Here is a 14,020-nt window from a genome sequence, read left to right on the forward strand (position 1 = left end):
CTATGTATAAACCCTCTATATCACATGCGTTTAAGGCCTATTTTTAAAACCCCTTATCTATAAAATTTTCATTAATAAAATGTACCCCTTTTCTATACAAATCTAGAAAATTTTCCCAAAACTATTCTAAATAGTCCCTTTCTTTTGGCTTTCACAAGTAAGAAGAGGAAAACTATTTTCAGCCTCCACCTTTGTGTGTATTCCCCCATTGTGTATGTGAGAAAGCCGTAAGTGAGACTCCTTCCTTCTCTCCCACTATCTTCACATGGTATCAGAGCCTGGTTTGTGGTAAGGAGCTAAAGAAAGCAAACCAAGTTCGCGGTGTCCTGGTAAGAGGACCAGTGTTGCTTTCCTTTTTCGAGTTTGGGAGCAAATCTCTGCATGTAGCACAGCCGGAAAGTGCAAGAGTGCATTGTCTCACATTGAGATGCCCTTCGCGGTGTGGCGAGAGGGTAGTATATGCTGTGAGGACTTTATTTTTTTGATTCGAGGACATTTCGAGGCCCATATTAGAGGCGGAAGTTCTCCGCAAGCACTGAGAAAAAGGCCTTGTTTTTGCTGTGCGACCACTGTTCTGCAGGTCAGTGAAAAGTTGCCGCAAAAATTGCATCGTATGCCTATGTGCAAAGATATTGGGAGTTACAAAATCATCCTTATTGCCTGTTGATGCAAAATCGTCACTAGGAAGTGACTGTGTGGTCAAATACCACTTTCGTCAGTTTTGCAGATTTGCCCTTGTGAGGCAGAAGCTGTGTTTTTTGTAGTGACAAAATGTTTTGCAATGTTCTGTAATGGCGTCTGATTCTCTTTCACAGATTGTCACTGAAAAGCTTAACAAGAACAACTTCCAAGCATGGAAGTTTAGAATGACGAATTTCCTTATGGGAAAAGGCTATTGGGAGTTCATTATAGGAAATGAAGAAGAACCAGTTCTTCCTAATGTTCCCAATCAATAGGAAATGCAGGCATTTAAAAGATGGCATGAGAGAGCCAGAAAAGTTATGTACTAGTTGTCTATTAGTATTTCAGATTCTATGATTGTGCATATTCAGGATGCAAGTACGCCAAAAAAGGCATGGGATACTTTGGCAAAAATGTGCATCACAAATACACAAGCCTAGAAAATGTTGCTCAAGCAGGAGTTGCACAATGTGCAGAGAGAAAATATGAGCATCAATGACTACCACATGAAGGTGAAGAAAATTGCAGATGCACTTGCTTCCATTGGGTCACCAGTGGAAGATGATGATTTAGTTTCTGTGACCTTGAATGGTCTAGAAAAGGATTATGCACAGTTTCGGACATCCATTGCCGTCTGTGAAAATTTTCCTGATTTTGAGGAGTTGTTTGCTCTTCTAATTTTTGAAGAGCAGAGAAATGGTGGTGCATCTTCTTCAGGAGGAACTTCAAAGAAATTGTCTTCTACTCAAATGCTGGAAGAGATAGAGGCAGAGGTAGAGGAGGCCGATCTGGAGGCTGTGGTAGAAATCAGAATATGTAGCAAACTCAAGAAAACCAGTCCTATGGAGGAGGACATGGTAACTCTAGAGGTAGGGGGAGCCAAAGAGGTCATGGTGGATGGCAGAGAGGCCAAAATGCAAACAACAATTTTGAATGCTACTATTGTGGTAAAATGGGTCATATGGCTAAAGATGCTACAAAAAGCAGAATGACATTATGAATGGAAAATTGCAACAAGGCAATTATGCATCCTCTAGTAGAGAGGGTGATAACAGAAATGAGCATTTGTTTATGGTGCAGCACATGACCAATTCTATGACAAGTGCATAAATATAGCAGGAAGACCAAGGATGTTTTGAGATCACCTGGAAGTGAGCCTATTTTGCGCAGGTCTACCAGAGCTAGGTATCCTATGGATCAGCTGAAATATGATGGATTGACAGCCATTCACTATGCCTATCTGGTCAAAGTGATACACGAACCAGAACCCACTTCTTTTGAGCAAGCCATGGGAAAAGAAAAATGGGAGAAAGCCATGGATGAAGAAATGATGCCTTGGAAGCAAATGCTACATGGGAATTGGTGCCTTTGCCTAAAGATAAGAATGCAATTGGCTGTAAGTGGGTTTATAAGGTGAAGCACAATGCAGATGGTTCTGTGAATAGATACAAGGCAAGATTAGATGTCAAGGGGTATGCACAGGCATATGGCATTGATTATGAAGAAACATTCAGTCCGGTTGCAAGGATGGCAACCGTAAGAGCAGTCATTGCTATGGCTACATCAAAGGGATGGTCTTTACATTAGATGGATGTAAAGAATGCCTTCTTGCATGATGGTGATTTGCAAGAAGAGGTCTTTATGGAGCAGCCACCAGGTTATGTTCATGCTATTTACCCTGAGTTTGTTTGCAAGTTGAAGAAAGCCTTGTATGGCTTGAAGCAAGCACCTAGATCATGGTCTGACAAGATAGGACATTATCTTGTCACTATTGGCTATTAGATTTCTAAGGCAAATTTCTCACTTTATGTGAGAAAAACAGAGAAAAGTATTATGCTGCTTGTCATTTATGTTGATGATTTGATCATCACAGGTGATAGTGATGAAGATATCCTTCATGTAAAAATGCTATTAAAGTAGAAGTTTGAGATGAACGATTTGGAAGAGCTGCGTTATTTCTTGGGCATTGAGGTGATTAGATCACCAAGTGGGATACGGCTCTTGCAGAGGCAATATGGATTGGACATGCTATCCAAATATGGGATGATAGGCTGTAAACCTATTTCAGTTCCTTTGGAGCAGAATGTGAAGCTGAGCGCAGATGCAGGTGAGCTTCTGGAAGACCCTACTATGTACAGACGCATAGTAGGAAGTTTGATTTATATGACTATTACCAGGCCAGAGTTGAGCTATGCTGTTGTATTGGTAAGGCAGTTTATGCAGGCTCCAAGGAAACCACATTTGGATGCAGCTAGATGCATACTCAGGTATGTGAAGTCCACATTGCAGTATGGACTATTTTATGAGACTGGGGTTTAGATATAGTTGCATGGATACACTGATGCTGATTGGGCTGGTAGTATTTCTCATAGACGATCTACCAGTGGATATGTGTTCTCTTTTGGGAGTGCTGCAGTCACTTGGAGCAGCAAGAAACAGCCTACAGTTGCCTTGTCGAGCACAGAGGCTAAGTACAAGGGTGCAGCAATGGCAGCATGTGAGGTAGCTTGGTTGCATAAGCTACTTTATGATATGCATCAGTCTACAGATGGGCCAGTTATCATTTATTGTGACAACATGAGCAGTATACACTTGGCAAATAACCCAGTCTATCATGCTAGAAAAAAGCACATTGAGGTGCATTATCACTATGTGCGGGAGATGGTTTTACTAGGTCTTATTGATCTAGTTTATGTCAGCACAGAGGATCAAGTAGCTAACATATTCATGAAGGCATTAGGCGCAGAGAAGCTGCACAACTTCAGAGACATGCTTGGTGTGCAAGAATTGGGATTGAGCTCGAGGGGGAGTGTTGAGATATCGAGCTCCACTCATGATATGCTAGGGTGACCGTTGTGCATTTATGTCACCAACTTGTTAGCTGCAGATGCAGTTGGTACACTGCCCATGAATAATAGCTGGATGACAGCTATCCTTATGTACTCTAGTTTGTGGCTCAGTTAGTATGCCACCTTAGTTAGCTGAGTTTGGTTTGAGACCCACATATAGGGTTCTTCTATTTCTTTGTACTAGAGTTCTTTTGGCTTTCACAACTAAGAAGAGGAAAACTATTTTCAGCCTCCACCTTTGTGTGTATTCCCCCATTGTGTATGTGAGAAAGTTGTAAGTGAGACTCCTTCCTTCTCTTCCACTATCTTCACAGTTACATATGATGAGTGACCCCCCCAAGCCATCCCTACCCTAAAGAGGACTTGAAGAGGTTGTTAAAACCATTAATATTAGATGGAAAGCTAGTGATGGAATATATACATGGAAGAATAGATTTTTGAAAAATCTAGGACAAAAGAATCCCAAAGATAATTTCAACTCTCTTATGTCCAACAATAAAATTCTAAGGATTGGCAAAGGATATGGGCATTCTAAAAGATGTGAATTGGCAGAACATACTCCTTGGCAATGTAGCTAGAGTGAATCATAGAAAATGGTCTACAATTAGGGAGCATGCTCTCTAGTTCATTTGGCTATCCAAGAGCAATTTTACATTTAATAACTTAGTTTCTAAACCTGTTCTAAGAGTTATGAAACGGTTCAAAAAAAACTCATATACTCTCTTTATGTTGATTTTGGTACAAATTCTGTGCTTATGCTTGTCTTTCTTTCTTCCCTCCATCATATTTCTCTCTCCTTGACTCTTTCTGGCTTCTACTTGACCACTCCCCTTCACCAATTGCATGTATTGTACTCACTAGTATTGGTCATGGCTACATTCTTGAAGTTTCTGCTCCAAGTCCCACCAAACATAGAGATTGCTAGAGTCTCATAGCCAGCTCATAGCCCCATTCTTTTAGTCTGTAAAGCCACCTCAGCCTTAAGCTCCTTTTCCCTATGTATGGCCTGGAGGGTCTATAGGGTGACCATAGTATCTTTTCAATTTACTCCCGCTAAGGCAACCATCCATTTCCATTTTGTCCAAGGTAACTATTCAGCATGCGCCTTATGGAGTAATGTTCACTACATGGTAGGGATCCATGCCCCTATATTTAAGGTTAATTTTGGTGTTGCAAACACTATAGAGGAGTGCGAGGTCTCCTTCCTTGAGGTCCTTGTTTTTTAGGTTGTGGTCAAACCATTTTTTGCATCACGCCTTCTCCACTTCGAGGTAGTAGGCTACATGCAATCTTGTTTCATCTAGCCATTAGATCGATTAAGTGCTCCACCAATGCATTTTTGATGAGCCTTTCATTTATCGTGATGTGGAGGCTAGACACTACATATTCCATTGGCATAAGTATTTCCACCCCAAAGGCTAGGTTGAAGAGGGTGCAATTCATGGCCACTTTGTAAGATGTTTGGTAAGCCCAGAATGCGGTGATGAGCTTATGTTCGATATGATTGGCTTCCACTGTGCAAGGTATAATCTTGCAGGATGTCTTGTTTGAGCTGTCGACTAAGCTGTTTGCCCTAGGGTTAATATGGCATCAACTTCTGATGTATGATCATGAATTCACAAGTAAGGATCGCTATATTTTCATTGTGGAAATGAGTTCCTTGGTCACTGACATTGCAATTCCAAGGGGCACCCAAACCATATGATGACTCGCGCATCATCTTTTCTTGTGGCTCGCCCCTCCACCCATTTGGTGAAATAATCTATGGCTAGGATAATGTATCTAGACTCTATTCCTGTAGCAATTAGGCCTATTGGGCCAATAAATTCTATGCCCCATTTCTCAAAGGTTAATATTCCTGTTAGGGACATCATGTCCGCTTTCTGTGGATTTTGTAATCTTTGGCAGGCGTCATAATGCTTTATAAACTTAGTTGCATCTCCAAAGAAAGTTGGCCATCATAGGCATTCTTGCAACACTTTATGTGCCGTAATGTCAGCAGGGGCAAAAAAGTGATCACCTATTATCCCAAAATGAGCACGTCGATGTATTCATGCATGCACACACATCTGCTCATGATGTCATCCTTGCCCATGTGGTATAGTTGGCTTGTAATTAGCTGATATGGTGCTGCGTCCTTGATGAGTTTGTGACCTCTATCCCTCGTAGGACGTGGTTCTTCCCTCTAAGTACCGCAATTGTGAAGTCAAACTCCAAAAGGATTAGCATCCACCTTGTGGTGTGTCCCATCATGTAGGGCTTGTTAACCAAATACAATAAGGTTTGATGATCTACAAAAAGGAAGAACTTGTTGGCTAGCACGTTCCTAAACTCTTATCTGTGTAGACCATGGCAGTCTATTGTTGTGTAATTAACCTTGGCATCATTTAATTGTTGACTAGCAAAGTACACTGGATAGTCTAGGTTGTACTCCCTTGGTTGTGCTAACACACATCCAATGGAAATGTTTGAAGCATCTAAGTGGACATGGAATATTAGATTCTACGCAATACTGGTGCTATGTCCAGAGCTAGCTTGAGGGTCTCAAAGGACTTATGACATTCCTTGGTCCACTCAAAGACTAATAACAACTTATACAATGGCCAGGCTATGTCTGCATAAAATAGGATGGCATCAACCTTCTAGTTCTGGTAGGTTATGGGGATAGCTATAGTAGTATCATCACCTTCAAAGTATTGGCTTAACGTATTGATGGGGACCTTGGGTAGGTTCCAGTTTTCCCCCTACAGTTGGTCGACTTTGGGGCTAGTAGGATCTTGGGGCAAGAATTTCCCGTTCCTCCAATTTGAGAGGTCTCACCAGAGGGTAGGATTCCTTCTTAACAGGGATGCGATTGGTATCTTAACCTTTGTGGAGAGGAAGGTCTATAACCCAATGCTATTGCATGGTTCTTGAGAGGTCTCTTAACCTATTGACGGATCCTCGAAACTATAGATGTCTCCTTCCTCTTGTAGGTTCTGTAGCACTGAGTCCTCTTGGAATATTTTGCTGCATTCAAGTTTGGAGCCTCTAATTTACCAGAGCTCGATAGTTCCTCTTCTTCCACCCTCTCTGGCACCCTAAGTTCCTTTGCCCCTTTATGGGTGGTCAGGTGGTCTGAGTGGATGGTACTTGACCCTCTGTTAGCCTTGAGCCTATGCTTGAATTTCTCTTGGCATTCCCGTACCAAGTTTTGAGCATCTATTAAGTGTTGTTTCTCCCAGCCCGGGTCTAGATATGTTTCTTTATATGAAGGTGGGGAGGTGAGACCTTGGGATCGCACTGGCCTATTTACATCCGGGTGTGGGGGCATACTCAATTCATCCTAGAAGAGGGATGATCCAGAGGTAGAGGAGGTGGTGAGGGTGGTTATCTCCTCGTTTTAACCATCTTGGATGAGCACTGGCTCGGTTCCTTCACCCGCCCTGGTGGTGACCTTGCTGGACCTAGTTTGTAGGGGTTGGCACATCTTGGGGTTTTGCAGCATGGGTGTTTTGTCCTTCCTTGCCTACTACTTCATTTCCTTGCCTATAACCCTATTCAATACTCAACAAATTGATGCTAGTACTCTTAGGCAGGGTGGCCAAAGTTGCTATTCTCCTCAAGGGGCAATCCTTGAATAAATGCTCCACTCTACACCCAGTACACAAGGGCATGGGGCCTGTTGTGTGTGGAACCACCGAGGCAAGATCCCTATATGGGAAGTCCTTTAGAAAGTGCGGCCTTTGGTATTTAGCATGACATCAGAGGGTTCTTTGAGCCCTTATACGGGCATTCACTTGCCTTTTGTAGACCTTGGCAAGTATAGCATTGGATCAGGGGCCTCCATGCCATGGAGTTCATGTCTCTTTCCCTTGTGGCCATGGGGGCTATCTAGAACACTAGGACATATTGATCCTCATGTAAGAGGTAGTGACTTATGATGCTACTTCCCTCCTCACAAGGAAAATAGTCAGGGTGTCTGTGATCCTATTCTAGATCCTCCCAATCATTGGGTAGTTCCCCCACCAACACTTGGTTTCTTGGAGTTATACAAGGTGGGGGAGGTTGCAAACCATGGGTGGTGGTAAGAGAGCCTGTTGTTCCCTATATTGTCCTCAATTGGCTAGAGGGGCACCTTGTGCATTCATCAGGTTGGGTGGGGCCATTAGGGCTAGTGGGGCTCTCACTTGATAAATCGATTGTGGGGAACGACCCTTGGGAATCGCCATAGAAGGGTGTCATGGTTTCCCCATTTATAGTAGTGTGCATCGTAGAGTGCTTGCCTTGCCTTAAGGTAGGGTCACTCATTGGAGGGGTGTTTGCCGTTGCATACCCTGCACCATACATTGTCTCTTCTGGGAAACAAGTGGGGGTTACTTGATGCCTCCTTGGAGGTCCCTGACTTCCCACTGCTGACCCAGCTGATTTAGTAAGTTGGAGGCCAACTCGCTCGTATTAAATCCCTTAGGTTCATTCTTCTCCTTCTTGGTAGCCTTTATACTAGATGACCTTATTAATTGTGATACCTCATATGGAGTTGTAGTTTTGTCCTTGACAACCTTATCCATCATATTATCACTTTTATAAGAATGGCTACCTTGCCCCGCAAAGTTCGAAGGACGTGGTATTCATAACCATTAAGTGGTCATGCAGCTTGGGATCTTCCAGTCCGATGAGGAAGCATGGTAGCAATTGTTCAATGCTCATCCTCTCATGTGATTTGCAATGGGAATTGAGGTGTTTGATCCTAGCAATGTAATCATAGAGGGATTCCTTCTTGTTCTGTTTCACCTCATATAAATGATTAATTGGGCTCCACTTATGGCCACTAGGGGCAAACCCTACAATGAATTATTTTTGTAATGCCTTCGAGTTGACTTTCTCTTTTGGGCTAAATGCCCTATACCATTGGCCTACCTTGCCATCCAGACTCAGGTGAAAGGCATTAACCATTTCTAGATTTCCAGGAGCACCAAAGGCTTTGCATATTTGCTGGAATCACTCCATGTTCCCCAAGAAATTTAGTTATGAACTTGGAAATGTCTATGGGTTGAGTCCTAGAGAAATTGGTGATCCTGCTGGGAATACCGGTGTCGCCAGAGGTGGGGCAGGCACAAATTTCGCCAACCTCTGTCTGGTGATTTTTGATGGTTTTCTAGTTTTGCTTCCAGCTCTGAGTATTTGTGGGTGCTATGACCTAAACTACCTACACTAAGGAAAAAAGAGTAAAAAACATCAAATTTTGGTGCATGAATGAGAGACTTCTACATGTGGGACTGTCAACACTCAAAAATGACTTTGAATTTGAGCTTCCATCTTCATTTTTGGGTGTTTTTGTTGGATTTTCCTTTCTGCAACCCCATTCTGCTGAGGGGTAGACCTGCATGAGTACTTCCTTTGAATAAAGCTCGAAGTTACTCTTGAAACAATGACCAATGTGTAAATGATGAGATAAGGCAAGTGCAATGAAAAATCATACCTTGAACTCCCCGATAGTGGTGCCAAAGATGTGTAGTCTCAACGGTGACTCACGTTTCATGGGGATATTGAAGGAATGCAGATGGATCCTCCACTCCAAGCTACTCCTTGTGAGAGCAATGCAAAGCACGAGCCATCTACAAGTGTCACTCAATCATCTCCGAGATTGTCACAATGTGTCTCCATGATAGAAAGAGGAAAGGGGGAGAGGGGAGAACGGAGGGAGAAGGAGAAGGGAAGAGGAGAGTGAAGGGGGATGGATTGGCAAACAAAAAGGCACTCCAAGGGAAACAAGAGAACGCCCAAAAACACTCTTGCAAGAGAAGAGGGACTCATTTGTATTCCAAACTTGTGCATAAAACAATGAAGATCAAAGTCAACCATTTGGTCTTTTATACAAGTCACCTTTTTAAGGGAGGGCCAACCCTTTCCCTTATAACACACTCTCTCATATTTCTTTGGTTATAACCACTTGGTACCATATGGTGCCAAGGCAGTTAGTTTTGGCTCACTAGGATGGGAAAAGGGTAGTTGAGTGAATGATGGTAGTCGGGTTAACTCTCTAGAGTGTACAATTGACAAAAGAAAGTACAATGTAGTTATCTCTAAAACTGGCCTTGTAGTACCAACACCATGTTTATTTGCCATAAGAAAACATGCATATAGTCACCCAATATCTCAAATGGTGTGGTTGTGCAATATCATATGCACGCATGCATGGAAATTTGACTCCAACATTAATCTTATACTAGATATTATCCTGAATGTTTAGCCTATGTAGGAAGGGACATCCCTTCCACAAGAAGAGGTTGACTCTCATAGCAGATTGGGCTTCAAGGAGACAGATGGGTTTGGATGAAGTTAACAAAGGACTACATGTGTAGCTACAAAGAGCAACATGGGCAAAGGCATCTTCGAAAAAATTCAGCTTGCAATGATCCTTAATGCATGTATTGTATAGAAAAGGGTTGTAAAGTTGGCTAAACATGAAGTTTTTATGATAGAAAGCAAGGGCAACAACTCAGCTAGCTAGTGGCTCGCAACATGAAATGGCAATAGAAGACACACCATGTTGCACATGTCTAGACTTCCAAGAAGCAAGGGGCGGGGAGAATATGTTGCCATAGTGGGCTGGGAGAATACGTATTTGTCAGAGCTCACGAGACAATGAACGAGAACTCAATTATTGCTAAAGGATAAGACGTGTGATGGAAGTATGCTGGAAATAGCATACATGCAAAGAAAAGCACTACGAGCTTTTTGATCACAAAACCAAGATATTTTTAGAGAAAAGAAGTCTGAGCATGTCGATCACGAAACCAAGATAGGAGTAGTTGACACAAAAAATAACGTAACTTTTTGCTCCAAAGTCTGATCGGAATGTGTAATAGCATAAAACAAAGAGCACGATGAGAGCTACGATCTGCCTCGGGGGGGTCGGTCATCATATGTAACCCTATCACGTGAGTTCAACACAAGGATATTTTTAATTTCTAAAAGTTACACAAATTAATATACATAAGGGAGTTTTTAAAATAAATTTGGAAAAATTTTACAGATTTCTATAGAAAAAGGGTACATTTTATTAGTGAAAATTTTATACATAAGGGAATTTACAAATAGTCCTTAAACGCATGTGATATAGAGGGTTTATACATAGTGAACCCCCCGAGTGATCTATGAAGTGATCTTTGATCTCTTTGATACTGATAACTTTCTCAAATTTGCACCAGATGACCTCTAAAAGACCACATCAATTTAAAGATGTCAAAATCGACAAGAGAAAATAAGTGATGAGATACTGAAATATCTATGTAATGAAATCAACAAGTATTACTTCCTATTTTTCATTGTTAGAGTGAGCGTATCACACACACACACACACACGCGCGCGCACACACACAACACACACACACACACACACACACACACACACACACACACACACACACACACACACACACACACACACACACACACACACACACACACACACATGGTAGAAGGACACCCAACGCATTTTTTTAACACCCATGCATGATGCATGGTATGTAAGAAATGTGAAAATATGCATGACCTACCACAAAAATGATATTTGATCCACCTCAAACACTGTGAGTACATGTGTTATAAAAAATTTAAGAGGTAGTCTAACTTTTGTTTGAGCAATACAACAAGGTTACATTGTATTACAAATTTGGTGACATTTTTCTAAATGGAAATATGGATGCTATTTATTTTTCTAAATGGAAATATTGATGCTATTTATTTTTCCACAGAGCTTATTGACATAATTATCAATTAAAAAGAGCAATACTACTAATTTTTATTCTTTTCATTCATCTAGTGCACTTTTTACTATAGGACTAGCACTTTGTGACATAATTTAGTAGGTGTAATGTTGTTTTTGTAAATGTCTTCAAGCTCATTGGCATCCAAAAAATTCATCACCGAAGGGAAAATTTTTCAATGGGTCTTGTGTTCAATTGGTCTTGTGTGACTGCGCATGGTGCAAAGGTGTTATAACGAGAATATGCACCATATCAATGACACACATTCAAAATTATGATTGCTTCCAACCTTTACTTGATGTTGACTGAACTTAGCAAAATATTTTTGCTAAGTTTTTAATTTGATAAAGGTGCTTATCCTTTGGAATATGACTTTTCCATTCCAATTCAATAAAATCTTTCATGCAAGGAGATAAACTTGTTTGAAGATAAGGGAAGGAAACAAAAGAAAAATGAGTGTCTCTGTGGCAACACAAAGCTGACACCTTTTATCTTTATAATTGTGAAGAAGTGGATCAAATAATATGAAAAAGAAAGAGCTAAAAGAGAGGAGGACGGGAAGGCAGTGGCAAAGGACTATCGAAGTAGGCCTTATTCTTGGGAGTTATCAGCAATGCCTTCTAAATGCACCATTGATTGGTTGGAAGATGCCAGTCTAAGAGTGGAGATTGTGACACAGAGGGAGGAGGAATTTGCACATTGTTGTACTTCATATGTATAATTATATTGCTTTGATTTATATTAATTTATAACATTTATGTATACGCTAAAGAAAATTCCATTGTTTGATTTGTAGTACCATTTGTGCAATGCAATATGGGGATACGGTAGTCACTTTTGAGTAAAGAAAATTGGTGTAAAGTGTAACAAATCTGATTAAGGAGTCATGTCCAATTAACTTTTTACAAGACAGTAGAGATAGAGAAAGGGATACAAATCTCATTTGAAAAGTGAATCACTTTAGAACACACAAGAAATTTAGCAAATGAATTTTAAACTCTTTAGCAAATGTGCTTCAAGCTACAATCAGGAAGGATCTAATAGGGTTTTTTGGAATTTACTCAAAAAGAAATTGGGATTGTGTTACTAAAGATATTCATTCTACTATTGCATTGTGAGTAAGTAAGATTTTTTCTTATATTGGTGTCTTGCCCTTGGATTTCATATCATGAACTTTTTCTCAAATATATCTCAACACAACTGAGTGGACAACCCAGTGGTGGTTTGTGATTCAAGTTGTGCCTAGAAAGCTGCATATATTCAAGGATGCAAAATTGGAGCATGAAATAGAAGATCTACAAATAATGTGTTGTAAGCTATCACTTCCAATGTACCTTCTACTACAAGAGTTTTGGAATGTGATGCTAAAGATGTAGGAGACTCGGCCACGGAAGCTCAAGAGGATGAGAATCAATCTTGTGAGGGAAACTTGGAAGATCTAAAAGAGGGCTTGATTAATTGGAGAAATATGGAGGACAACATTGATAAAAATATTTTTGTTTATAAAAATAGTTGCATTTAATTTGATTCTTGCAAGGCACTGGGGAGGCGCTGGGTGAGACCCCACACCTATCCAAAAATTTCAATGGTAAACTTTGGAGATTTTGACAAGTTTTTGTTGATGGTGTGTTTTATTTCAAAGCATTATCGACAGAAAATTGGATGCTAGTATCGATACTTCCTATAGTTTTATCAATATTAATTTAGAGATGGTAGTATCAATGAAGGTAGCTCTTGTACTAACATTCATGGTATGGCCTTGAAATGAAAAACTACTGGACAAGAGTTGATGATAAGCCATTTGCATTTAATTTGATTGCTACAAGGTGCAGGGTGAAACTCCATGCCTATCCAAAATTTTCAATGGTAAACTTTGGAGATTTTGGTGACAAGTTTTGTTGATGGTGTGTTTAATTTCAGAATATTATCGACAAAAAATTGAATGCTAATATCGATGCTTCCTACAATTTTATCAATATTAATTTAGAGACGGTAATATCAATTCTAATATCAATGAAGGTATCTCTTGTACTAACATTGATGCAGTCTTGAAATAAAAACTAAAGAAAAAGTGTTGAGGATAAGCATTGATATTGGTGTGAATGGTGGTAGTGGAAGTTTGGCAACAATCGAATACCTTGCAGTGCTTGAATGGTCGATTGTTGTGTATTTTTACCACACATAAGCATTTTGTACTGCCACTTATTTGTAAGAAATGGTAGTCTAGAAATGGTTGCCATTCTACCATTTCTTCGTAAGAAATGGTAGTCAAGAAATGGCTCCCATATTGTGCTGGCATTTCTTTGTAAGAAATGGCAATAAAGAAGTGGCTACCATTTTGTGCTACCAATTCTTCATAAGAAATGGCAATGCAAAGATTGTTGCCATTTTTTACTGACATTTCTTCTTAAGAAATGGTAGTCAAGAAATGGATGCCATTTTGTGTCATAAGAAATGGCAGTGAAGAAATACTTGCAATTTTTTGTTGCCATTTATAAGAAATGGTAGACAAAAAAAGGTTACCCTTGAGAAATTGCAGTTTAAGATTTGGTTGCCATTTTCAACTACCATTTCTCCAAATATATGGCAGTAACTGTTTGAGAAGTGGTTGCAGTTTCATACCTAAGAAATGGCAAAATTGAGGATTCAATTCGGGTGCCACTTCCCATTGCCATTTCTACTTAGTTTTCTTATAGTGATCACATATAAGTGTGTCAGCATAGAGATATAGTACACAAA

The sequence above is a fragment of the Dipteris shenzhenensis genome, chromosome 2 (assembly GCF_047967505.1).
Source record: "Dipteris shenzhenensis isolate YYH24624 ecotype China chromosome 2, Dip_SZ_1.0, whole genome shotgun sequence".
Taxonomy (NCBI): domain Eukaryota; kingdom Viridiplantae; phylum Streptophyta; class Polypodiopsida; order Gleicheniales; family Dipteridaceae; genus Dipteris; species Dipteris shenzhenensis.